This window comes from Hemicordylus capensis, chromosome 1, assembly GCF_027244095.1.
Source record: "Hemicordylus capensis ecotype Gifberg chromosome 1, rHemCap1.1.pri, whole genome shotgun sequence".
Taxonomy (NCBI): Eukaryota; Metazoa; Chordata; class Lepidosauria; order Squamata; family Cordylidae; genus Hemicordylus; species Hemicordylus capensis.
The window spans coordinates 407,098,198-407,126,103 of NC_069657.1; the positions used below are offsets into that span (position 1 = coordinate 407,098,198).

Here is a 27,906-nt window from a genome sequence, read left to right on the forward strand (position 1 = left end):
TCTGCCAGTCCTCAGCTTTTCCTCCTACCTTTGTTCCACACAGTCACTTCTCCTTCCTCCTACCTAGTTGTTTGCTGCTACACAACCAAAAAATGGGAGCATACACAGCTCCCAAACCTGGGTAGGACACAGTTTTCAGTTGCATGAATGACCTCATGACCTTCAATTTTTAGGTGATTCCTTTTCTTGGACTAAGGCAAGCCTCCACCCTACAATCTCCTTTAATACCACGTTTCAGGCTTAGACTATAGGAGAGCCTCTGAGCATGTAAAGGGTTTCCCCAGTAACTACGACCACTGCACACACATCTGGGATCATGAGGAGGGCTTCAGTGTGTAGTTTGCATCTTCTAAATAGGTTTGACTACTGACACCCTTTAATTTACAAAGCTAACCCTTGCTCTCTTTTTAGCAGTCTTGCATTCTTTATGCAAATTAGAGAGGAGCTATCTTATTTGCAAAGCTATCAAGCCTACGCAAAGCCTATTTTTTAAAAAATAAAATAAAGCTAGAATTTCAGTGTATGCTTGGAGATATAATGAAGTTGAAATGGATTCATATATAGGCTGCCAGGCTTTGGACCCCACCCACTATGCAAACAAACACTCTCCCAATCACACCTTACATTTTCCCACCCACAGCTAGACCAAACCAAAAAAATAATTGGCTCATGCCATCCCATTGTTTCTGTATCCAATTTAGCCTCTTGATTGCTAACTCTTTGATGTTAATGCCTTCTTGCAAAAGGTGAATAAATTTCCTACTGTTTTGTAGAACTAACAGCATAGATGAAAGCAACCTTTGCTTGAAACTTTGAATGTAGATGCTGCGTTTCCCTGCTTTCCTTCTGCCATGATATGCGCAGACCTGTGGCATCCCATACAATAGGCCAGAGGACCTTTGTAGTCAGATCTTTAGGCTTTTGCTTTTCATCACACAAAAAGGATTCACTTCATAGCCTTGCAGACTAATTGGTTCCCTTTACAAAAGAGCATTTTGTAAAAGCTCTTGGAATACATTTTATTGGCTCATAACAGTTTCCCAAATTATGGGCAATGAAGGGTTAAAATTCCCTTTCTGTGTTAGCATTTGTTCTGTCACCCCCAAATTCCTCTCTAGTCACTGTCTCTCCTATTTCCGGGACTCGGAAGGCAGAGATAGAAACATCACTGAACATGCCAGGGTGGGGGGAACACTCATGAACAACCTTTATCCCCCCCCTCCCTTTTTCATATACCTCAGTGAAGTCATACCTGCCAACATGTCCCTTTTTTACCACTCAGGTGAATGGGAAAATACGGACATATCGGCAGGTATGTGAAGTTCACCAAAGAACAGAGGACTATCGCTGGGGGACCCTAGGGATGTAAGAAACCCTTAGAAGACCAGGGGGAGGCCAGTGTGGGGAGAGGGAAACAGGGGGGTTGGGGTGGGAGACACCACTCCCCCCCCCACGCAGCCACAAAAGCACTCCCTGAGGCCACTGGACTTGGCAGTGGATGTTTAAAATATTTTTAAAATAAAATACTTTAGAACCCCCGAACTGGCTCAAATTCAAGCCAAGCTGGGGAGTTGTTCAGGGGCACAAAACCAAACTTGTCTGGTTAAGTTCAAATCTGGTTCAGAGTCGAACTGAACCAGGCAAATCGGTTTTTGCACACCCCTAGGGGACTCCAAGGAGAGACATTAGTTAAACCATGCGTGTGATTTGGAGTACAGATGGCATGTAAGGCTTTAGAAAGAATCTTCAAACAGCACACTTAAAGGGATGAGTGGTCTCCATGCAGATTTAAGGGTCATTTCAAAAACCTGATGCCACAATAAAGTGCAACAATTTTAGGATTTAGATCAGGATTCCCAGTTCAGGGAGAGCCTCAACATTTGCTCAGGTGCTATGTTAAACAGCAGAGGATCCAATGATAGTATTCCCAACACATGAGGTACAGCAAGCAGGAGCAACAGACAAGGTATATCTATATCTATATCTATATCCTGCCCCTCCAGTACAATACTGCTCAGGGCGGCTCACAACATTAAAACAGCAAAAATAATATAAAATTTAACACAAAAAACAAATTAAACACAATATAAAATAAAAACAATTAAAACAATCCCAATTAAATTTAAAGTACAAAACAAAAAACAATTCCTCACTGGGCTATAATAAAACACATTAAAAAGTCTCTCTGAGCAAGTAGGTTTTAAGATCTTCTTTTTTTAAAAAAAACCCAAGGGAGGGAGCATGATAGGGCAGAGGAATCACACTCTGCCCTATCTTGGAGATGCCAGGGAAGGAACTTGGAAACTTCTGCAAAGTGGCCCCATCCCCTGAGGGGAATATCTTACAGTACAGTGCCCATTCAAATGCAAACCAGGGGTAAACCATGATTAGTAAAGGGGACACTTCATGCTTGCTCCCCAATGTCCAGCTCTCCTCCCAACTATAGCCCTGAGACTATAGGTGAGTGCCCCTAGATTAAAAGCAGAAGAATTTCAGACCAAAGGCTCATCTAGTCTAGAATTTTGCCTCCAGACTAACCAACCAGGTGCCTCTGAATTGCACAGAAGGAGGTATGATACTACTACTATGGAAATTTATATACTGCTTTTCAACCAATGTTCTCAAAATGGTTTACATAGAAAAATAAATAATACAGAAATAAGATGGTCCCCTATCCCCAAAGGACTCACAATCAAATCTGATAGAGTCTATCCCCAGCATCTAGTCATTAGAGGTATACTATTCTGAATATGGACGTGCCATTGTTAGCTATCATGGCTAATAGCCATTGGTAGGCCTGTCTTCTTTTTTTTCCATAAGGGAAAGAGACCTGTCTTCTTCTTCCATAAGGGAAGGAGGTTCATAGGCCAGTCTTCTATGCATGAAACAGATTGTTTCAAGCGAAATGTCTGCAGCGATGGCAAACAGGTAGAAGCTTCCTGGGAAATCTCTTTGAGAAAGTAAGGGGTGGCTGGTGAACATCCCTCAGTGCCTACTTAAAATAGTCTCACAACTCAAGTTTGTAAGATCTGAAAAATCAAGCATGCTTCTTCATGTACATACAGGAGCCTGGAGAAGGTTGTGATAACTCAGCTGACTTCCAGTTCTATGAGCTCTCTACTGGTGGCTTTCTAGATCTCTGTATGGAATTCTAGATGTTCTTTCGACAGGGGCATAGCTAGGGGAGAGGAGGCCCCTCTTTCTGGCGGCCCCCCAGAGGGAGGGAGATAATGAAGAAAATAGGGAGGGGTGGATCTGGAGGGCCCTCAGGAGCTGGGGGCCCGTGCTCTTTGAACCCTTTCGCTCAATTATAGCTACGCCCCTGTCTCGGAAATTGAACAGCTTTCGGAGCATCAGACTCAAAGATTCTTTTTAATTGAGCCCGCCTGTTCTGTCAATATTGACTCCAGTAGGGCATAAGGAATCGCTCAGAGTTTATTCTCATGTTTGATTTATGTTGTACACATAGCTTTAAAAATTTGTAAAACAGGAGAAAGAAAAGCAGAAATCTCAGAGGAAACCTCTAATTGTTTTGGTGGTCCGTGTGGTTATAATCCAGCATAACGATGCACAGACTGGCAGCACAATATGAGGGGTGGGGAAGCGGGAAGAACCAAGCAAATTATGGCAGGAGCCTTAAAGTGTAGGCACTGGCTGAAGCAAACCCTCCCCATGTGTAAGGAATAGCAACGGTGGACATTGCTCAGACGTATTTATGGAAGGGGGAAACATGTCAGTCTAACACCAATAGCCATGTGAACAATACTAATTAATCGGCTTTTTAATCTCTCATTTTGCCGCCAGCAATAGCGACTCTTTAATACTTCAGGGGAAGACTTCAGTGGGATTTGAGCAGCGTAACTGTGAGCAGGACTGTAACTAGAAGTCATCAAGTTTGGTTGGGATATGAGGATTTGAGATCAGTGGCTCAAATCACCTTGATCTTGGCTCTTCATTAGAAGTTACAGTTGCACTACTTTTAATACAGCTGCAGCCATTCACACCAGCTAAGCACATTGGAAGACAATCAGACACACTGCAGTTATCTGTCACATTTCTATTCTGCCTTTCTTCCATGGTGGAAAACAAAGTGGGATACCTGGGGTTCCCTGGTGATCTCCTACATAGGCACCAGATCTAGGCTAAACTGCCCTGAGCCTTTCTGGAAGGGCAGTATAAAAATTGAATAGATAGATAGATAGATAGATAGATAGATAGATAGATAGATAGATAGATAGATAGATAGATCTACTTAACTTCAATAAGGTGTCAGCGTTCTTATCAGTTCCAGAACACCCAATGATATATGGACCAGTTCTTTGAATGCTGTTAATGTGCACACAACAAATCTGACACATGCTCAGATGGCCTTCATTCAGGACATACAACTCAACCCAAGTAGAATGCCAGCACTCAGTTAACATTTAACACACAAAACTGTCTAAGCTGTTCAAAGCACAAGAAAATATTGTGCATTAAAAGTGGATTGAGTTGAGTGCACACTGAAGCAATCACAGTTACTTCACTTTATGTTAAATGCTTCATTCATTATTGAGCAGGGTGAGATAAACTGGTCCTATCCATCCCCAGCAGAGCATCCCTCCAATGACTGTTGCTGGTGTCTACCTTATGTTTCTTTTTTAGATTGCGAGGCCTTTGGGGACAGGGAACCACTTTATTTGTTTGTTGTGTAAACCATGTTGTGGGAACTTCTGTTGAAAAGCAGTATATAAATATTCATTGTATTCCTATTCCTATTCATTCATGTACTCAACTTATGATCACTACTGCATCTCATCCAAATGGGTCCCTCTGTTTTTGATGACCTATTCACAGGAAAAAATAGGGGGACCTGTTCAGTAATATTTTTATGGGTTTTTTAAAAAGGGAAGCTTTTTGCAATTTAGCAAGGGCAGCACTGGTGACTGAGTTTTTAATAACTATCTTACATAGTGGCGCTGTGGGCAGTGATGACTATAGCAGCACTTGAGGCACTCATAGATAATCTTCCCAAATGTCAGCTCCTGAGAGCTGTGATTTTTTTTTTTTAAGACTCAAATGTGCCAGGAAATTGTATTTATTAATTAAACATACTGCCAGACTCCAAAAGCTCTAGGCAGTTGCAGCATGACATAGTTGTTCTCAGTGCATTCTGGGTAAAAATATAGCAATTCCGTTTGTGCCACATGGTGGTGGGGACATGTTTTTCTTGGAATGCACAAGAAATTATTTTAAATCACATCGTACTAGGGATGTGTTAATTGATTTAGGGATGTGTGAATCTAGCTGATTTGGGCAATTTGAAGACAGAACAAATCACCCCTGTGGTCCATTGGCTAGATTTGGGTCCAAATTGAATCACACCAGATTCAATTCAAATTGATTCGAGATTCAGATTCCTCCTATTAATTCCTGCAGATGCCCAGCTTTCTTTAAAGGGAAAAAAAAAAAAAAGCTAAGCTCTAGCTCTAGGCAGTGGGGCACTTGGTTGATTTTTAATGATTTACCTTTTTAGTTTTTACTGATTTTGTAGATTTCCATATAGGAAATAATGGGGATTCGGAGTCGCCCCATCCTAACCCTAACATGGACCCCCAGCTTTCTTTAAAAAAAAAAAAAAAAGCTAAGCTCTAGCTCTTGTAGAAGTGGAGTCATGGAGCAAAATGTGTGGTCACTATTTTTCAAGTGTTTGGATTCTTTGGTGTATAATGACTTTTCCTCAATGAATCCATATGAGGATTCATTACACACCTTAATTTCTTCTATTCATTTTGACTGACTTTGGACAGTGCCAACTGTCAGCTGCCATGTGCCAACTACATCTCCTTCCCACCCGCAAGGCAGTAGGGTACTACTCAGTTTATGTTCTAGGAATTTTTTCAAGTGTTTAGACTCTTTGGTGTCTAATAACCTTTCCTCATAATAAATCCCTATGAGGATTCATTACACACCAAAGAGTCTAAACACCTTAAAAATTCCTAAAATATAAACTGAGTACCCAGTGGCTTGCGGGTTGGGGAGTAGTTGGCACATGGGATGCCACTAATTCTCCACCCCCACCCTCAAAGCAGTGGGGTCAAAATGAACAGAAGAAATGAAGATGTGTAATGAAGACACGGAAGAATCTAAACACTTAAAAAATTCCTAAAAAATAAACTGAGTACTCCAGTGTGTTGGTGGGTAGGGGTGTGTGTGTAAATAAGACACATGGCAGTTGATAGTTGGCACTGTAAAATGCAGTCAAGATGAACAGAAGAAATGAAGGTGTGCAATGACTCCTCATAAGGATTCATTATGAGGAAAAGTTATTATACGCCAAAGAATCCAAACATTTGAAAAATAGTGACCACACATATTGCTCCATAACTCCACTTCTACAAGGGCTAGAGCTTAGCTTTTTTTTTTTTTTAAAAGAAAGATGGGGGTCCATGTTAGGGTTAGGATAGGGTGCTTCCAAATCCCCATTATTTCCTATGGTGGAAATCTACAAAATCAGTAAAAACTAAAAAAGTAAAGCATTAAAAATCAACCAAGTGCCCCACTGCCTCGAGGTTTGGTTGGTAGGTGGCACCCATGGGGACATACCCACCAACCAAATCTGGTGCCCTAAGGCCTTTATAAATGGTCCAAATAAATCTGAATCCAAATCAAATCAAATCAAATCCAAATTTAATCTGGGGTGATTTGGGGGGACAGATTCGGACACACAACAAATCAGGGGTGATTTGATTTGGGCACAAATCAAATTTAAAAAATCAATTCGTGAACATCCCTACATTGTGCCATTTTGTCCTGGTGCATTCAATTTTAAAAGAAGATTTCCAGCTTTTCAAGCGTTGCTGCCACAGAGGCACAGCATAAAATGGAATAGAAAGGAAATTGCTACCACCACAACTGAATTGCAGTAAGTCATCTGAAATTCATTAGAAATTTGCCAGGGGTAATTACTTTTCTTCATTCCTTCCTGCACAAACTCTCCAACACCAAATTGTTGAAAGAATCTCCTAAAACTTAATATTTGCCAAAAGTGTGAATTTATGCACATTCAGATCAACACTAATTACAATAGAGCAGTCTGTATCTTGACTCTCACATTGCTACATTTTTGTGGACACAGTAGGCAGAACTGGCTCACAATGAACTAGAACCCACCCCTCCCTGCCAGTCTCCATAGTTTTTCAAGCAAATGTATCCTTACAAAGTTGGGGGAGGAACCACCTGTGAAGAACACTGAATGATGACAGCAGAAGTCTTACAGGATAAAGGTTCATTCATGAGGCTTGGATGCTCCTAGGCCAGGCTTCCCCAACTGCGGCCCTCCAGATGTTGCTGAACTACAACTCCCAGCATCCCTAGCCACAATAGATTGTGGCTAGGGATGCTGGGAGTTGTAGTTCAGCAACATCTGGAGGGCCGCAGTTTGGGGAAGCCTGTCCTAGGCATTCTCAGCCTCAGCACCCTTTCCCACTGGGATACCTGGGAATTGCCATTTCCAATGTCTCCGCAGTTAAAATCACTGGGCCCCAAGGCAGCAGAAACTGCGGTTCCCATGCATATCAATTGCAAAGGACATCCAGGCTTTGATGAGGATTCTGCGGTCACCAACCAGGCTTCCTCACTACCACCATCTCCCCTTGTTTGCAAGTGTAAGTTTGCTTGGGAAATGGAAAATTGCTGGCATGCAGGCTGGGATTGAGTGCTCCTGGAGCTTCCTCAGACAGCAGGCTTTACCGCAGGATTAAGAGGGGTGAAGTACTGCAAGTTATGGATATTTCAAATTTGTCTTTAAAAAACTGACGCAAAAAGTGAGTCCACTTTTTAACCCCAGACATAAATTAGGCTAAGCCCCAATGAGCGACGAAAAACCCGAATGCTCCTCAGTAGCTCTCAGGGACTAAAAGCTGGATGATATGTGAATGCACACTTGCCCTTCTGTGATCAATCAAAGTAAAATTGCCATCTGGGAACGCTCCTGGACTTTGTGTTTCTTTCTCTGGGAACCCTCAGAAAGATTCCAAGTTTTCTCCTAGAACACTTTGTGGAAGTTTGGGGAAAATGAGCTAAATACATGGCAAGTCAGGTGTAGCTTCTCCATCACTGACTTGCACCCATAAATAATCACAATAATAGTACTTTGCTTTGTTTTTTCAAAGTTTCCTGGGAAATCAGAAGACATATATACCATAACAAAAATGCATGGCTTCCCCCTGAGATACAATTCATCTGTATCTCCTTTGTGCAACAGGCACAACTTTCATTTCATAGCTAAAGCAGATCAGAGGCAGTTTCTCAGGTTCTATTTACAGACTTAATCAGTTTTTATACCACTTTAATTGTCACGGCTTTCCCCTTCTGCCAGTCCTGGCAATTGTAGTCCAATGAGGTGCTGAGAATTTCCTGTTAGCAATTCCTAGACTACCATCCCTGATTTTGGGGATTACAGTTCCTGAGAAGAGGGAATAGCTTCTAAACCAATGTAAGTCTGTAGTGTTCATATGTCCCCAAATGTAATAAATAAACGCATAAACTATGCTGAATCTCTTTCAATGTTTGTAAAGAGGCAGACTAAGATAAATAAAAGGAGCAAACTAGTTTCCCAGATCGAAGAATGAAAGTTGCAACCTAGGCCATCACAACCTTTTTCTGGACCTTTCCCCTTATCTGTTTTATTAAGTATTTTCATACTTTATAAATATACAAGCCAACCCCGCACAGGGCATCTGTGCGCTCTTTGGGGCCGGCTACCTCTCTCTCTCTCCACCCCCCATCTCCGGCGGGGCCAAGTGTGGCCGCCGCCGCCAGCGGGCCGAGTGTCGCCTTACATCCGCGGCCTGGCCGGGCCCGCCAGCCGCCGCCTCGCATCCGCAGCCTGGCCGGGCCCGCCAGCCGCCGCCTCGCATCCGCAGCCGGGCCAGGCCAGTCCCGCCGCCGCCTCGCATCTGCCCAGCCAGTCAATTCTCCTGGGTGAGCCTGCCAATCAGGCGCCTCTGCAGCCCAGCCAACCAGCTGGGCTGCCAGGACGCATTTTTCCCTGGAACACCCAGGAGAATTATTTATATAGATTGAGGGAAAGGTGCTGTAGAGAAAAAAAAAACAATGCAAGGAAAGGGAATGGGAAATTATCTGGACACATTTCAGACTGGCTTTCGGACAGGCTATCGGGTTGAGATGACATTGGTCGGCCTGCTGGATGATCTCCAAATAGGAATTAACGGGGGAATTTGACTCTGTTGGTCCTCTTGGATCTCTCAGCAGCTTTTGATACCATCAATCATGGAATCCTTCTGGAGCACCTTAGGGGTTGAGAGTGGGAGGCACTACTTTGCAGTGATTCCACTCCTACTTCTCAGGTAGATTCCAGATGGTGTCACTTGCAGACTGTTGCTCTTCAAAACAAGAGCTATATAGGCTCCATTCTATCTCCAATGCTTTTTAACATTTACGTGAAACTGCTAGGCGAGATCTTCAGGGGATTTGGTGCAGGGTGTTATCAATATGTCGATGGCACCCAATCTATTTCTCCATGTCAACTTCATCAGGAAATTGCCTAACTTCCCTACATGCCTGCCTAGAGTTGGTAATGGGCTGGGTTTGGGAGAAGAAACTGACGCTGAATCCAAGCAAGTCGAATGTGGGAGGATGGAATTTTGGAAGTGGTTTAGAACCCCACCACCTATTAATATCAACAGGGAAGGTCTGGTTGTGGTTGCCATGAGCTTGTTTGGTGGCGAGTTCTAGAGTTGCCTCAGGACTTTGGAATGTGCTCCCAAACAAAATTAGAGCTTCCCCATCTCTGGATATTTTAAAGAAAATTTTGAAAACATATCTGTTTAATCATGCTTTTAGTCCATAGTTTTAAAGACTTAAATTCTAACATTATTTTAATCTATATTTTAACTGTTTTAATTGATTTAATGTTTTAATTCTTGTTTTGTGTTTTAAAATTGTAAGCCACCCAGAGATTTGTATATGGGGCAATATAAAAATATGTTAAACAAACAAATATATAACATTGAGAAAAGAGGGATAAAAGGCATTAAGGAGAAGTCCTGCAATAATGCACCTATAATGCACTTCATCTCTGTATGAGAAATGAAGCTAGAGAGGAAAAGACAATCTCTGCTTTAAATGTGTCTTGCTTTATATAGACTCAGCCATAAACTTTAAGCAACTGCTCGCTCACAGCTTTTTTTGGTACAGTTATATCCTAACTAATCTCAGATGTGTGCCCTTCCATCCTCTTCACACTCGGCATTATAAGCTAGCCCCACTCAGATGTTATCAGAGGATGCTGTACTTACATGCGGTCTCTGAAAATGAGGCGGAAGTCAATAATTCTCCCTGCCCAGGAGGGTCAGTCACTCTTACAGCCATTGTCTGAAGAAGCGAAGGCTGTAAGCATGATAGCAGGTGCTTCTGTGATTGGAAGGCTTAGGCACCCGAGCTTGCAATGCATTGCTTTACAATGAATATAAAGGTAAAGTGTGCCGTCAAGTTGATTTCGACTCCTGGTGCCCACAGAGCACTGTGGTTTTCTTTGGTAGAATGCAGGAGGGATTTACTATTGCCTCCTCCTGCGCAGTATGAGATGATGCCTTTCAGCATCTTCCTATATCGCTGCTACCCGATATAGTACCAGCAGGGATTCGAACCGGCAACCTTCTGCTTGTTAGTCAAGCATTTCCCCGCTGTGCCACTTAAGATGACGACAGTGAATATAATAAGAACTATTTCCTGCCAGAAACCTTGGAGAGCCATTGCCAGTCTGTGTAGACAATACTAGGCTAGATGGACACAGGAACATAGGAAGCTGCCATATACTGAGTCAGACCATTGGTCTATCTAGCTCAGTATTGTCTTCACAGACTGGCAGCAGCTTCTCCAAGGTTGCAGGCAGGAATCTCTCTCGGCCCTATCTTGGAGAAGCCAGGGAGAGAACTTGGAACCCTCTGCTCTTCCCAGAGCAGTTCCATCCCCTGAGGGCAATATCTTGCAGTGCTCACACTTCTAGTCCCACATTCATATGCAACCAGGGCAGACCCTAGCTAAGGGCACAAGTCATGCTTGCTACCACAAGACCAACTCTCAACGGTCTGACTCTCTCAATGGTCTGACTTGGTATAAGCAGCTTCCCATGTTCCTATCTATATTCTGCACTGCCTCTGAAATACAGTAGTGCACAATAGTGTCCTGACTTGAAAACCAGGTGTCATGAGAACAAAAGAGAATATTCTGTGTTCACAGCAGTTCCCAACGTTGCTTGACACAAACATCTGTGAGAGCATGAGCTGCGAGACAGTTCAAAGTTGAACACTACAGAAATTTAAGGTGGGTCTAGTACAGTTGAAATGTGGGGTATCATTTGCAGTCTAAGGACCACACCCAGAGGAATATAGGAGCACAGAAAGTTGCCTTATATTGAGTCAGATCATTGGTCCATCTAGTTCAGCACTGTCTACACCAGGGTGGACAAACTTTGCTCGAAAGCTGTTGCTGAACTACAATTCCCATCACCATAGGAAAATAGGAACATGGGAAGCTGCCTTATAACAAGCCAGACCCTTAGTCCATCTAGCTCAGTATTGTCTACCCAGGCTGGCAGCAGCTTCTCCAAGGTTGCAGGCAGGAATCTCTCTCAGCCCTATCTTGGAGATGCCAGGGAGGGAACCTGGAACCTTCTGCATGCAAGCATGCAAGTGCTCTTCCCAGAACTGCCCCATCCCCTAATATCTCACAGTACTCACAAGGAGTCTCCCATTCAAATGCAAACCACAGTGGACCCTGCTTAGCAAAGGGGACAATTCATGCTTGTGACTAGCTCTCCACAATAAATTGTGGGCTGGGGATGATGGGAGTTGTTGTTCCGCAGCAGCTGGAGAGCCATGTTTGCCCACCCCTGGTCTACACCCAGTAGCAGAGGCTCTCCCAGGTTTCAGGCAGGGGTCTTTTCCCGAGGCCAGGGACTGAACCTGGGACATTCTGCATTCAACGCGGATGCTCCGCCACTGAGCAATGGCCCCATCCTGTAGCTTCCCAGAGGAAATCCTTGAAAACTGGGAAATCATATAAGGGCCATTTGGCAACACGAGTCAAGCTTGTTTGAGCCATACAGTTATCGCTGTAAAAAATGAGGCCAAAACACTCCTTTATACTTCTCCCAAACAACTGCCTCTATTAAACATCCTGCCACTTGAAGAGGCAGATTTCAGCATAAGCTGTTGACAAGTGTGTTTTTGGCACTCAGTTGGATAATAAAACCACAGCTTGGAAAACATTAAATTCAGCATGTCCAGAATTATTCTGTGTGACAATTACATCTGGGGTAATTTCAATTTAATACCTCACTGCGAGTGAAAATTGCAGCATGCAGCCCTAAAATTGCTGTAATAATGAAAATAAACCCACTAAGAGCTGCCTGTGCTACCTCGGGCTGTCACTGGATAAATGTTTTCTGCTGCTTATGGTATTTCATAGGTCACCAAATTGCCAACACCATTTTTTTTAAACAAAACCAATAAAAATCCTACCTCCCTCTCTCCCCTCCCTTTCTCAGTCCCAAATAGTCTTTTTTTAAAAAAAAAGGTAATTTCAGTGCACAATTCTTTGGAATATCTTTTGAGCTCCATGCTTCGAGATCCTACACCAGTACAAGGAAGAAACACTGCTAAGATTTTCATATTCTTGGATCTCAGTCTGGAAAAGGGGGCAGATTTCTTTTAGCAATGGCAGGCAGGGATCTAGAGACCAGCAATATACTATATATTAGTCGGTAACACAGCGTGCCAGTGCCAATGCCAGAGACGATTCTTCAAGAGACCACTTACGGTTCATTCACACAATCATTTGACATGTTCTGAAATCACCGCCAGGTTACCTTTTCAGGGGATTTATGGGTTTAATATTAGTCTTATGAACAGTTAGGCATGGGAACCAGATTGCAAAAATATCTTCAATATTCTTTGAACACACACATATTAAGTCTAGACAATTTGAAACGGGAAGTACTAACTCAGACCCAGCATATTTAATCCTCCTGTTGGAAAGTGATTTCATTCCTGACAAAGGTCCATTTGAGATTGTATTCTTGTCAGTCATGTGAGCCCTTCCAAATGACCCTAGCAGGAGTGTAGTGTGTGTGTGTGTGGGGGGGGGGATGTACAGGGATGGAGCACCAATGCTTCTCAGCTTCTCTGGCTGTTGAGGTGGGCATAGCCAAGGGGGCTGTCATGGAGAGCGCCTGCGCTTCTGAATTTACAATGACATCCCTGGACCCTGGGCATGAAAACATGTGTTGTGTACTAGCTCAAAGTATGCACCAAGATCTCACGGATCTTGGTCATGGCAACCTGGGATAGCTTGGAGAGGAGAACATGTGCCTTTACAGCTACAGAGGTTTCCAGAAGCCCAGAGTCATGCAATAGACGCAGGCTGCTCCGGGTGCCGCCAGGGGGAAGAGGTAGGTGAGAGGCACCTTTAAGTGTAAATTAATAGGTGCTTACATCTAATGCCGCACCTGAATGCTGCTTTGAGCAGCAGCTGGCCACCCACCACCCTCTGGGGCAGGGGATAATCTCCACCACTCATCTGGTCACTGGCAGGGGATCGGCCATGCGGAGGCCAGTTGAGTAGCGGAGGCAATTCCCCACTGCGGGGGGTGCTGGGTGGCATGCTGCTGTTCAAAGCAGCATTCAGGTGTGGCAGTAGTGGAGGTAAGCACGTATTAATTTACACTTAAAGGTGCTTCTCGCTGCCACCCCCTGCCAGCAGCGCCCGCTACTGACTCAGGGTTGATATGACAGAAGGCTCAGGAATGAGTGGAAGGGGCATGCAGCTGTCCACAGGTTTCCAATTTAAGTTCTGGAGTCCTCCACCTGGTATTCATGAATGTGCTATCATGAGCAAGAATAGACAACCACAAGGCATCAGTACTATAAGGGCGCAGTGGGGAAGTAACTGGCCTAGCGGACAAGAGGTTGCTAGTTTGAATCCACGCTGGTATCTTTCCCAGACTATGCCTCTATCGGGCAGCAGCAATATAGGAAAATGCTGAAAGGCATCATTTCATACTGCGTGGGAGATGGCAATGGCAAACTCCTCCTGTATTCTACCAAAGACAACCACAGGGCTCTGTGGTCGCCTGGAGGAGTCGACACCGACTCGACGGCACAACTATAAGATCATGACCAGCTTTTCTGTTCTGCACATTTCCCTTGAGATTAATCTAGCAGATTGTGTGGTCCATTTTACCTCAAGAGATGAAACTCTTGTTTGTCTCTATTTAGTTCACAGAGTTTCCAAAATACAAAGTACTGAAAAGTGCAAGAGGGCTTATTGCTGGACTCTAGGGAGAGAGGTAGGAATCTGGTAAATTAGAGTGCAGCACCAGCATCGTCTGCTCTGAGCAGACATTTCATGAAAAAATATTTACAATCTCCAATAATTTTTTTTTAAGAGATAAAATTATTCCCCAAGTAGATGAAAGTTTATACAACTCCCCTTATTTCAAGTACACCTCTCATTTAGTAATAAAAACAATACTTTAACTCAGATGGAGGCACGGACTGTGGGAGGCCAAGACCCAAAAGACTGTTTAGATCTGCCTGTTCGGGACGGAGTTACACTCCCCCTGAAAGATCAGGTACATAGCTTGGGAGTGCTCCTGAACCCAAAGCTCTCCCTGATTTCTCAGGTTGAGGCCGTGGCCAGGAGCGCCTCTTATCAGCTTTGGCTGATATGTCAGATACATCCATTTCTAGAGGTGAATGACCTTAAAACAGTGGTACGTATGCTGGTAACCTCCAGGCTTGACTACTGTAATGCACTCTATGTGGGGCTTCCTTTGTACATAGTCCAGAAACTACAATTGGTACAGAATGCAGCAGCCAGATAGGTCTTGGGGACAACATGAAGGGACCACATAACACCTGTTTTGAAAGAACTGCACTGGCTGCCGATATGTTTCCAGGTGAAATACAAAGTGCTTGTTATTACCTATAAAGCCCTTAATGGCTTTCATCCAGGCTATTTAAGAGAGTGCCTCCTTTGTCATGAACCCTGTAGCCTTTTGCTATCTTCTGGAGAGGTCCCGTTAGAGTTGCCACCAGCTCGTTTGGTGGCAACCCAGGACCGGGTTTTCTCTGTGGCTGCTCCAGGGCTTTGGAATAAGCTTCCTGTAGAAATAAGAGCATCTCCTTCTCTGTTTGTTTTCAGGAAGACCCTCAAGACTTTCCTGTTCTCGCAAGCTTTAAATTAGAATTAATTTTAATAATTTTAATTGTTTTAATAATTGTTTTATAATATTGTTTTTATTGTGTCGTGTATTTTAATCTGTGTTGACTTTTAAGTATTTTAAATTTTGTAGAAGATGCTGAAACTGTGTAGAAGATGGCAATGGTAAACCCCTCCTGTATTTTACCAAAGAAAACCATAGGCTCTGTGGTCGCCAGGAGTTGACACCGACTCGATGACACAACTTTGCTTTTATACCACCTAGAGATGTACATATCAGGCGGTATAAAAATATGATAGATAGATAGATAGATAGATAGATAGATAGATAGATAGACAGACAAATAAACTGCTATGTAAGATGTTAAACAGTATTTAAACTGTATTACAGGTTGATTGTCCTGGGCGCAAATCACCACTTTGAAAGGTGTCCCTATGCTTAGTTAGCAATTTAGTATCAAATGAGGGACTCGTTTATTTTAGTTGCTTTGAATCTAACTTATTATATGTAACTCATTTCTAGATTTTGGCAGAATCCCAAAGTACAAGATGCCTGATTAGTTGCAAGTGAGGGATGCATAGTTCATTCATCCTGTATGCATGCATACCATTTAAGTGTACCCATGCGCCAATGTCCTCATTATTACATGATTGTTTTAATTCTTTGGTGGGTGGTTTGGTTTCGGAGACAGTCAATTGCAGTTGTCTAATTACATGTTTCTCCCCCACCCCCTTCTCTACTGCACATCTCCAGACTCTGGAGAGTCTGGATAGTACCGCATCTCCAGACTCTGGTACACAATGAATTGCCTCCCCCTCTCTCCCTCTCTGTGCCTTGTTAACTTTCTTTAAGAGATTATTATCATCCTCCCTCTCTCTCCCCCTCCTCCACTCGTTTCATTCCTGCTCATTATTCCTTTCTGCTTCAACAACGCTTGCTTGCCAGAAGCTCTGCTTTGAATTTTTAGCATTCTCTGTGCATGCCCAACTCTCCTTCATCCAGCCAGAATCACACAGAGTGTTCAATACAAATTCATTCCAAATAGGCAGTCCCGTCTGCAGAACCACACCAGCAACGCCCCTCCCTGCTCCCACAAGAATTTCAAATGGACAAAAGAAAGCTTTCCCCACCTATGGATCAAGTCAAAGCTCTCAGCTTTGCCCACCCAAAGGTCATTGAAGTGTCAGCAGCAGGTAAAACTGGTAAATAGGGGAAGCAAGCTGATCTTGTGGTAACAAGCATGAAATGTCCCCTTTGCTAAGCAGGTTCACATTTGAATGGGAGACCACCCATGTGTGAACACTGTAGAAAATTCCCCTTGGGGGATGGGGCTGCTCTGGGAAGAACATCCACAAGCTTGCATGAAGAAGGTTCCAAGTTCCCTCCCTCCCACTCCTGCCTGCAACCTTGGAAACGCCGCTGTCAGTCTGTGAAGACAACACTGAGGTAGATAGACCAATGTTCTGACTCAGTATATGGAAGCTTCCTATGTTCCCGTGTTCCTATAAATGCACTTATGTAATACATCAATAATACTCATCCTAAGCAAACAATGGACAATTTCAGGGTTAAAGCACACTTCAGATAACACAACTATCAATTGTCAGTGAGGATTGTTGCACTTCTTTCAATAGGTATCAGTGCTGGGCAAAACGATTTGACATCAGCATATCCCAGAATGACACAACGTTGTGATAAGGTGTCATTCCCTAGTGCCTTTGCTGGGGGGGGGTGGAGCAGGCTGCTGGGGAGATAAATGGTGCTTCTAGCACTGCTACCCACAGAGGTGGCAGCCTTTTTAGTCCTAAGAAAGAAAAATGCTGCTCCTGCTGCCTTAGTTAAGCCCTCATTCTTGATAATACATGAAAGTGGGGGGTGAAAACCCTCCCTGATTTTTGCTTCTCACAAATAAATGGAATAAACTTCCTGAGCACACATATAATTTGAAACTAGAATACATTTGGGTTTATTCTGAAACAATATGTTGATTTCAGAGGAAAAGTATCAGAAAAAGCCTGATGCACAGCACCATTGAAATAAAGTACTAGAATGAACATCAAACTTGTAGTGATAGTTTGTGACTTTCCTGATTAAAGCCCATTTTGCTTTGCACAAAAAACATGTGCATGTTTGAATGTTGTGTGTACCTACACTTTATTCCACACTTTATTCCAACCATGCTTACACTTTCTTTCACTACTGTATATGTTGTGTAAATCCCACAACTGGCCCTGGAGTCATAACTGCCCCTGGAAGCACAATGAGACCAAGAGAAACACACACTGAACTGGCATTTTTACATGTTTTCTTCATGCACAAGATTTCCTTGGAGCTGATAATGAGTCTGATATGCAGATGACTGTGTATTATGATGTGTTCAAAAGTTTGAAAAGAATCATCATTCTGGAATTCATTCGCTGTATTTGTTTTATTGTTGTGAAAAATAAATTCCTAAAAGCATGATACTCAGTCCAAAGAGAAGTAAACACGATTGGATAGGAACATAGGAACTTGCCTTATAACTAGTCAGACCATTGGTCCATCTAGCTCTGTATTGCCTATTGGTAGTAGTTCTCTGAGGTTTCAGGAAGCATGATCTCCCAGCCCTACCTGTATATGCCAAGGAGTGAACCAGGGACTTCCTGTGTGGGAAACTCATGCTCTACCACCAAGTTATGGCCTCATCCCCTAAGGACAATATCTTACAGCAGACAGTGCTCACATGTACTCCCCCATCCAAATGCAAACCAGGGTAGACCCTGCTTAGCAAAAGGACAATTCATGCTCACTCCCACAAGACCAGCTTTCCTCCACACAACACAGATATATTCTAGTTCAATTATAACCCCTGCTAACTCAGCAAAGAGGCATCTTTTTAAAGTGGTGGTTCTGTTTATTTAGCAGGGGGAGAGCAACTGGCCCTATCCAACCCCAACACAGCATCCCTCCGGTGGCTGTTGCTGATGTCAACCCTATGTTTCTTTTTAGATTGTGAGCCCTTTGGGGACAGGGGACCATCTTATTTATGTATTATTTATTTTTCTATGCTTTGAGAACTTTGGTTGAAGGGCAGGATATACATATCTATAGTAGTAGTAGTAGTATCAGCAACATACTGAAAACAATGGTAAAATATGATAGACTACATTGTTTTAAGAAAGAATACTATCTGTACACTTCAGGAGTTTCAGGGACCCACTAAGAACCCAGAAAATTAAATTAAATTTATTTAAATTAAATGCATCTGCTTGGGGGTGGGGCACCTTATTATCCTGACAGTAGCCCAAAAGCCAGAAGTACAGTTGGTCACACAAAATGATCCTGCAGGGTCAGTGCTACCCTGAAGCAAGGTGAAGCACACCGCTTCAGGCATCAGATTGCAGGCCAGTTCTCAGAGTTGGCATGACAGCCCACCCAGAAATCCTCCGCAGAGGAAGAAAGGCAAAATGGCATTGTGTTGTTTTCCTTCTTCCTTTCCTAATAGAAGAGGAAGGGGGAGAGAACTGGAAGGAAGGAAGGAAGGAAGGAAGCAAGGAAGGAAGGAAGGAAGGAAGGAAGGAAGGAAGGAAGGAAGGAAGGAACTTTACTAGGAAAAAAAAAGAGAGAGGGGAATAACTGTAATTGGACGGAGGTGCTCTAAGAACTCAGCACCGCACCCAGTGGCCCTCAGAAGAGGAGTCACTGAGGACCCCTCACCTGTTGCTCCATGTTCACCTGCTGCCTCTGCAGAGGCCCCATGAAAGCCACAGTCCCCAGGCATGGCGTGGCTTGCTAAGCTGATGCCGGCTTAGTATGGCACAGTATAATGGCGTCACGGCCCAGCAACAGGCACCAAGCCAAGCCACTACTATAACACACCATGGCCAGCAACAGCTTAGCAAGTCGGGCCCTGCGCAGGGACTGTGAGCTTTGTGGGGTTGCTGTGGAGGCCGGCAGAAGCAGCAGGTGAACGGCAGGGAGGGGGGACAGTTGAGCAGGGGTGCTGTGGTAGCAGTGGCTGTGGTGACAATGGCATATCCGCCAACTGCCCCAGCTGGAAACCAGCACGGGTGGGACCAAAGGAAACTCTTTAGGAAGTGAGTTGCAGAATCTAAGGACAACTACAGAGAAGGCTCGATCAAATACATAATCAAACGACGGCCCTTGTAGAACTCTATTCTGAAAGTCTAATATTGTGCACTAGCCAACTGTGGATGGACTGGGCAGAGTGGGCTAGGATTATAAATATGCAAGTATCAAAAGAGCACTGGAGTGTCACATTTTGCACTTCACAGCGCAATCCTCGGGGTTTCTAGAAGGTGACATGCTGTCCTGCTACATAAATCTCTAGCGTCAACACAAAGCAGCTGCACAATGCTGATTGGCAGGATGAACTATGCCACAGCCTGGCTCGCATTTTATCTAGCAGTCTGCAAGTCCCATGCTCAAGGTCAAACATGGCTTCTGACCTTCCTTTGTAGACTTGGCTTGCCATGGGAGGTCTTAGTAACCAAAGGTCTGGGCAGCAGAAAACGGCCCCATACCTCTATAACTGTTTGGGCTGCACCACATATTCCTTTTTTTAAAAAGTGTGCAATTTAGTGAGTCACAGTATTACTGCCATTTAACACCTAAGATATGTGGAAAGCCAATGCAGAAGTTTATGATGTGAATAAAATCTAGAACCAGCTCTGGTGCCTAACTATATACAAGACTACACTATGGAGTGGAGATAGACAATAGTACTTTTTCACAGCAGAAGGTGGTGTGATTGTGAACCTCACAGTCACTCTCTTTCTGCTTTCACTGAGATATCTTTTTGCAGCCTTTGCAAGTTTCAGAACCTTACAAAATCTGTTCAACCAGAGATAACATAAAGACAAAGGAAATTAAAACATATACTCCTTGTAAATTATCGTTTTAAAAATATGAAAAGGAAAAACAATGGTGAAGGAAATCAGCAATTAAAGCCTCCCTGCTGAATAGACACTGACAAGGGGGCAATTCAGAGAGGCTATTGGAGGAGCAATTAAGGGACATTCATCAATAATTCCCCCTCCCACCTCAATCAACAAGAAGCAATAGAACGGGCAGGACTTGCAAAGAAGACAAAGAAAAAAATTCCCCTAAGAAGTCTCAGTTGCACTTGGCTTGCCATACTGGTGATGCAATTGTATTTTATTGCAAGCAAAGCAAAGCAAACAGAACTCAGGGCAAAACAGGTAGGAGAATGACACAGACCATCTGAACTGATGAAAGGAGAGTTGGTCTTGTGGTAGCAAGCATGACTTGTCCCCTTAGCTAAGCAGGGTCTGCCCTGGTTGCATATGAATGGGAGACTTGATGTGTGAGCACTGTAAGATATTCCCCTCAGGGGATGGAGCCGCTCTGGGAAGAGCAGAATGTTCCAAGCTCCCTCCCTGGCATCTCCAAGAAAGGGCTGAGAGAGCTTCCTGCCTGCAACCTTGGAGAAGAAGCTCCCAGCCTGTGAAGACAAAACTGAGCTAGATAGACCAATGGTCTGACTCAGTATATGGAAGCTTCCTATGTTCCTCTCCCTACCTACTACCACTGGACAATTACATTGTCTGAATGCTCTGTAAAATGGGAGTAAAGAAAAGATGCCAAATCTTCTTTTTATTTAATTTAAGTATTTTAATTGGTTTTAAATGGTTTTGAATGGTTTTAGAATTGTTTTTTTGTTTTAAATGGTGCTTGTTTTTATGTATTTTTAAACTTGTTGTGCACCACCCAGAGCCTTTGGATGGGGCAGTCTATAAATGTAATAGATAGATAGATAGATAGATAATGAATAGAGCAAGAACAAATGTGGTAGTTTTAGCCAGTTCTCCTAAAGATGATTGCCTGTCTTCAGCTTTAGAGACAGACAGGTATGACTCACAGGACTTTCTCTTGTTTCTCTAGACATGGGTGTGAATGAGAATTGATCCTCACTGGTCTCCAGATGGTTGCCAGGTAAGACTATGTGCCACAAATAACAGATGTGCACTTCAAAGGCTGCTTTCATCAGATCCTTAAATTGGGTTTTGAATTTTCCATCCCTTCATGTGGAAACTCTTTTTTAAACAGTAATATTCTGTCCTTCTACCAAAAAGCTCAGAGCAATGCATGGGGCTTTTCTCCATTTTATCCTTGCAAAAATCCCATGAAGTAGGATCTAGAGATGAGTGGACCAAGCAAACTTCAAGGACCAGCAGGAATTAGAACCTAGGTTTCTCTGAAGTTAAGTTAGACCAGGGTGGAGAGCTGATCTTGCAGTAGCAACCATGAATGGACCATTTGGTAAGCAGGGTTCACCTTGGTTTACATTTGGCTGAGAGATGATGAGGCTATTCTCACGATGGAGAGAAACCAGAGCTCAGCCTGGTTTCCCTCCATTGTGAGAACCACCGGGCAAGCCCGGTGATCCAATGGCGGCTAACCCACCTAGGAACCCCTCTCCTAAAATGAGGTTAGCGGAGTGCTCGCAGCTCCATGCTGCAGTGACACAAGAGTCACTGACACAAGTGACACAAGAGTCACCCAACCAGGAGGCTACAACAAGCCTCCCATCCTCGGGGATCTCCCCAGAATGCCCCGTGCACTTGCGTGGGGTGTTCTGGGGATTCCAGGGGCCAGGTGGCCACTGATCCCGCTGCCCCTACCAGCTCTGTGATGGTGCTGGTAGTTGTGTGGGTGGCCGATTTGGCCACCCAGGGATGGCTCTCTGCTCACGTGTGGGGAACCCTCCTCAGCTCTACATCTTGATCATGTGTAGCCTCTATATGTGAACACTGTGCTGTAAGGTATTCCCTTTAGGGGATGAGGCTGTGCCTCAGAGGTAGAAGATTCCAGGTTCAATCCCTGGCATCTTCAAGTACAGCTGAGAAAGACTCCTGCCAGAAACCATAGAGAGCTGCTTCCATACAGTGTAGACAATACTGAGCTAGATGGACCAATGGCCTGACATGGTATAAGGCAGCTTCCCATGTTCCTATGACTGTAGTATAGGTATAAACACCATATCCCACTTGCTCTTCTCCTAGATCAGTGCGGCACAACGTTGGCCCTCCTGTAGTTGTTGTCCTAATACTCCCATAATCCTTGACTGCTGCCCACTGTGGCTGGGGATTATGGGAATTTTACTCCCAAAAAGAAAGCTGGAGGACTGAAGCTGCACGGCCCTGCACTAGAATATTATGCTTCTGTTCACTTAGAAATACCACACTTCCTGTTCTCCATTTGGGGAGAGGCCATGTCACAGTGAGAAGATCAAGAATGTTGCTGTTATGATAAGATGGAGATTAGTGACCTATAAAATGTATCTCTGAGATTGTTCACAGAAAGAGAACACCGTATCCTTAGCATTAAATAGCTACAAATTCTATAGGCTATCATTTGAATTGTTAACCACTTTTCCCACATTACATGCCACATTAACCACATTCACAAGTTTTAATATGTGTTTCAGATTTTTTTTTAAGTGGTCTTAGCACCACTTAGAATGAAGCCAAAGAGCTACAACTTCACCTACCAAAGAGTGATGATGTAGCTGAAGGCAGGTAAGAGAATCCAGTGGGGCTATTCTCACAATCAGCCAAAATCGGGCTAGGAGAGCCTGGCCAGATTTTGGCTGATCGTGTAAACCACCAGGCTTGCAGGCAAGCCCGGTGGCTTACAAGCGGCTAGCCTGCTTTTTTAGCCCTCCCCTTAGCCGCGTGGCCCCCTGAGCTCCCCAGCCCCCACCGGCTCCATCACAGAGCCGGCAATCGTGTGGGCAGCCAATCCGGCCGCCCAGGGCCCCTGCCGGGAACGTGTGTGAGGAGAGCAAGCTTAGCCTGCTCTCCTCGCAAAAGCGGGTTTCACTGATCATGAGACCCGCCTCCCTGTTTATCATATGGACAAGGTAAGCAATGGTACACATTTGCATGAAAATGTTTATGGGTGTGGGGCTTTCAGTCCTTTTCCAGTGAGTACCACTGCTTCTAGGGATGGCTGAAGGGGTGACTTGCCCGAAAGTTGTTCCTGTTGCAAGGAGGGAAAGACTTTTCCCGTTGCTGCTGCCCCATGGCTGGGGATGATGGGAACTGTAGTCCAAAACATCTGAGTTGGGAACCTCTGCTTTAAGCTATGCACATACACACCCTTTCCCATAATATGGCTAACAAACAAAACAACAATCAAACTATTAATTGGGGCGAATAAAGAAATCTAGAAGGAAAGCCAGCCCCCTGCCTGTGTTGATTTGAGGTGCTGACTGCAAATCTCAGGATGTGTCAAGAGACAAATCATGTATATATTAAAGATTAACAGGATTCCCCCCACCCCTTGGAAAAAGAAAAAAAGAGGGGGAGGGAATGAAGAAGTGGGAGAGAGAATAGCAGGGCTGCATTTAAGAAGAAGATTAACTGGATTGTGTGCCTTGATTGTCAAAAGGGGCTCATGAATAATTCAGAAGTCTCGGGCCATTCCCAAGGATGGAGGGGCTGCTTTCGGCTGCTTCTCCCTTCCTTCCACTGCCAGTGGAGGGAGAGGGGAGGAGTATTTCATTTTCTCCTGATTCTCATCAGAACAAACTACTTTGATCAGATCCTGCTGATGTCAGTTTCACCAGTGTAAATGTAAAGGCGCGATCATTCTTTTGGTACAGTTCCTGAAAATTTAAGCTAACCAAGAGAGAGAGGGAGGGAGGGAGAGAGAGAGAATGAACAGAACTTGGAACTGTTCCTCTACCTGTCAGTCCTCCCTTGAAAGCCATTGGGATTACCACTTAGGAGGTTTGGAAACCTTCAGTGCAAAGAGGAGAACAGATGATTTGGCAGGGATGCTGGTCCCCAGCTGGGCTTTGGCAGTTTCCAAATGATCGGTCGAGGGAAGAGAAGTCCAGCACATCTGTCCAGCCAGCCATTTGCTAAAAGCCAAAATCAAAACACCAAGTATGCAGGCAAAGCAAGGCAAATATCTAAAGTAACAGGTTTGCTTGTAGCATTGTGCACAACAATATGGCCCGGTCAAAAGGGCACTAGTTCAGTAGGTAATGCAGAAAGTCTCAGGTTTACAGTATTCCCTGGCATCTTCAAGTAGGGCTCTGTTTGGAACTCTGGAGAGCTGTTGCCAGTCAGAGTAGACAATGCAGAGCTAGATGGTATAAGGCAGCTGCTGCCAGAGTAGGAAATATTGAGCTAGATGGACCAATATTGGTCAGCATAGTGTAGTGGTTAGAGTGTTAGACTAGGACTGGGAAGACCCGAGTTTGAATCCCCATTCAACTCACTGGGTGACTCTGGGCCAGTCATGTATCTCTCAGCCTAACCTACCTCACAGGGTTGTTGTGAGGATAAAAATAACCATGAGGTTGTTGTGAGGATAAAAATAACCAATAACTCTGAGCTCCTTGGAAGAAGAGCGGGATACTGTTTGTTTACATACTCACAAACCTATCCTAGACTCAATGCCCTATGTGAACTGAATCTTGTATCAGTTGTTTTGTATCAGTTGTTTTCTTACTTACAGAAAGAGAACTGGATCAACCAACAAAAAAAATCACAAATGCCCCCGAACTGTTGGGGGCGGGGTTGGTTTGACCCCGGAACCGTCGAACCAGTTTGATGTAGAACTGAACCCCCTTCGAACTGTTCGCACATCCCTAGTGGAGATGCTGAAAGCAAATTTAGGCTAGACATTAGGAAGAATTTCCTAACTGTAAGAGCTATTTGACAGTGAAACTGTCTGCCTTGTGCAATGGTGGGCTCTTTTCTCTAGAGGTTTTCAGAGGTTAGTAACTGTGGCATAGTCTGGGAAACATACCAGCGGGAATTCAAACTGAGAGCCTCTTGTTCCCTAGGCAAGTTGCTTCCCCGAAGACCTTAAAGGTACTTTCCAACTCCAAAAGTCTATGATTCTATGAAAAAATGCACACACAAAACCTCCAGCGCTCTGTGAGTGGGGCTTCTATATCGTGAAATTCTTTATGGCCCCTATTCACATATAGACTGGAGACTATCCCTGAATCATGCACATCTATTCCCAGTTATTTGGCCTTGTATACCAGGGGTGTATACCAGGTGAGGCAGCTGCCTTAGGAGGCAGATTATTGGGGCATCAGCAGGGCAGCAAGATCCCTCCTGCCGCAAACCACAACCACTTCCGCCACCATCAGAGCAACGATCTGACTCTTGCAAGTTTCTCAAGGAATGCCTCTCCTCACACTCCTCGAAAAGCTTACAAGAAGCACAAGGAGAAAAGAGGGGGCTGCTGGCAACCTTCCCTCCTCTCTACTCCCCATCCCATTTTCAAAGCTTGCAAGGATCTGGCACTTCACTTCAGACCCCACAATAACTTGGGCTGTCCCTGAAAAATATAAACACCAGATTTTACAACAGTTCAAAATGCTAGTGACAGTACATTGGACCCTCTTGCGCTGGGTACAGCTGATCCAAATACTTTCAGTACCATCTTTTATATACCCTTAACTTTGGCGATGTTTAAAACCATAAACTTGGTAAAAGGCTAGCTGTGAGTGTGTTGTTGAATCCCCAGAAGGAGGGATCATAAACGCAACATGGGGTAGGATAATCAAACCTGCATCTCTGCCAAGGGAATGCAATGAGCCAGGTCAAGAACTTAGGGGTGTCCCATTGCTCAGTGGGAAAAAGACACACATTTTGTGAGTTTAGGATTCCCAAGCCCAATATTTGACATCTCCAGTTAAAGAATCTTTGGTGTCAGAAATGGGAAAGGCCCCCTAGCTGAAAATCTGGAGATATGCTGCCAGTCAGAGTACTGCCTGTCAGACCAAAGACTGACTCAGCATGCAGCAACTTCATAGGTGCACTTTTGCTGCTGCCATAGCACATAATACTGTAAATTGGCTTAAAGTGTTGACAATATCTATATCCAGATGTCTTTATTAAAGTAGGTAGGGAAGACCCATTTATACTAACAACAGAAACTTGCAGCACTCTGTGAATTAATGTGATGATTCGTTATTAATGCATAGAGTTGATTTCACTTTAGGCTGATAGACCGTTATCTGACATGAAAGCTAAGACAAAAGCAAACCTTAAGTAAACAATTTCATTCTCACAGAATTACTCGAGTCATGTTATTAAAGCAATCGAAGATGCATAATAACTCTGAGACAAATGATCGATATGGCGAAGCAATCAGACCTGGAGTAATTCTGTGGGGGGAAAATGATCAATAGCACCAGAACAACTGAAATGTGCATTGCGATAAGGTAATAGAAATGCTACTAAACAATCAAAAGGTATTAAGAGAGTTTAGTTACCCCACTCAGTGAGTTCTCCTGCCTTTGGTGAAGGGCATCAGGACACATAACTTTAGTCTCATCCCCAAATGAAGATATCACTCTTCACTATGGACTGTCAGCTCAAGCACCAGGTCAGGTCTTGAAAAAAGGAGGCCATAAATGTGAACTTGAGAGCATTTTTACCCCACATCTAGTCAAATCCGGACGCCATTGAAGTGCAGGCTCAGACCAACATGGACTTGCTGTGGTGACCCTGCTGTGAGTCAGTCCTCAGCAATAACACCCTTCTCCCTTAGCGGGAGGAGAGCTGGTCTTGTGGTATGAAGCATGAATTGTCCTTTTGTCCACCTTGGTTTGTATTTGGATGGGGGACTACATGTTAGCCCTGTAAGATATTCCCCCGTAGAGGATGCGGCCATCACTCCGTGGAAGAGCATCCGCGTGCTTGCAAGCAGAAGGTCCCAGGTTCAATTCCTGGCATCTCCAGGTACAGTAGGTCTGAGAGAGATTCCTGCCCGATACCATGGAGAGCCACTGCCGGTCAGTGTACACAATACTGCACTAGATGGACCAATGGTCTGACTCGGTATAAAGGCCATTTCCTATGCCCAGCAGTGACAAGTATCCTATATCCTAGACCGGGGTTCTCAGACTTGGGCCCCCAAATGTTATTAGACTATAGACACAATCCTCAGACCTGTGGTGCATCATGATGGGAGTTGTAGTCCAACATCATCCAAGGCCCCAAAGTTGACAACCCCATTCCTGAACAGCTGCAAGCATGGGAAATACAGTCAAAGCATTTCCTGGCAGCTCTGGATGCTGCTGTGCATGCTTACAATCCTGTCTAGGACAGGGCTGCAAAATGTTGGGCCTCCAGTTGTTACTGGACTACAACTCCCATAATCCCTAGCTATTGGCCACCATGCCTGGGGACAATGGGAGCTGTTGTCCTACATCAACTGAGGACCAAACTTGTACACCCCTGGTCTAGGACTTAGCAGGGCCCCACTGCTACTAGGTAAGTTTGGGACAGGAAAGAGGCTGCATTCACACATAACATGGAACTATGGGTCCATGGAACTTTGGTCCCATGGTTCCACTCTCCACCCCACCCCACTCCTCGCTCTCCTGTCCGAATTCAGACATAATGGAGAGCAGGCTTTCTGCAGTCAGGGAGACTGCAGAGAGGGAGGGGGAACTGGGTGTGAGGGCTTCCTTCTTGCACGAATGACAGCCTGTACAGCCAATCACAGCCAGAGAAAGGAAGAAGTTTCCTCCTTCAACTCCAGTTCCAGACAGCCGAGCCTGCAATTCTGCATTCACACAGAGAATTACTGGGTGCTTTGTGACAGGGGTTGAGAAGCTATCAGGCACTGTCATGCTCCTGATTGTATTAGTGGGAGCATGTCAAGCTGGATTGGCA

At 44.3% G+C, this 27,906-nt stretch overlaps 1 protein-coding gene and 1 long non-coding RNA gene across 2 annotated transcripts in view; one reads left to right on the forward strand and one right to left on the reverse strand.

Moving 5' to 3' along the window:
- GALNT14 (polypeptide N-acetylgalactosaminyltransferase 14) overlaps positions 1-27,906 on the reverse strand; it is a 373,865-nt gene that overhangs the window by 144,382 nt on the left and 201,577 nt on the right. The window lies entirely within an intron of this gene.
- The window catches only part of LOC128349815 (uncharacterized), a 57,896-nt gene that overhangs the window by 24,089 nt on the left and 5,901 nt on the right, over positions 1-27,906 (forward strand). Inside the window, exon 2 of the long non-coding RNA XR_008319011.1 lies at positions 21,134-21,184. This is a non-coding gene — a long non-coding RNA (uncharacterized LOC128349815). The remainder of the gene's footprint in view (positions 1-21,133; positions 21,185-27,906) is intronic.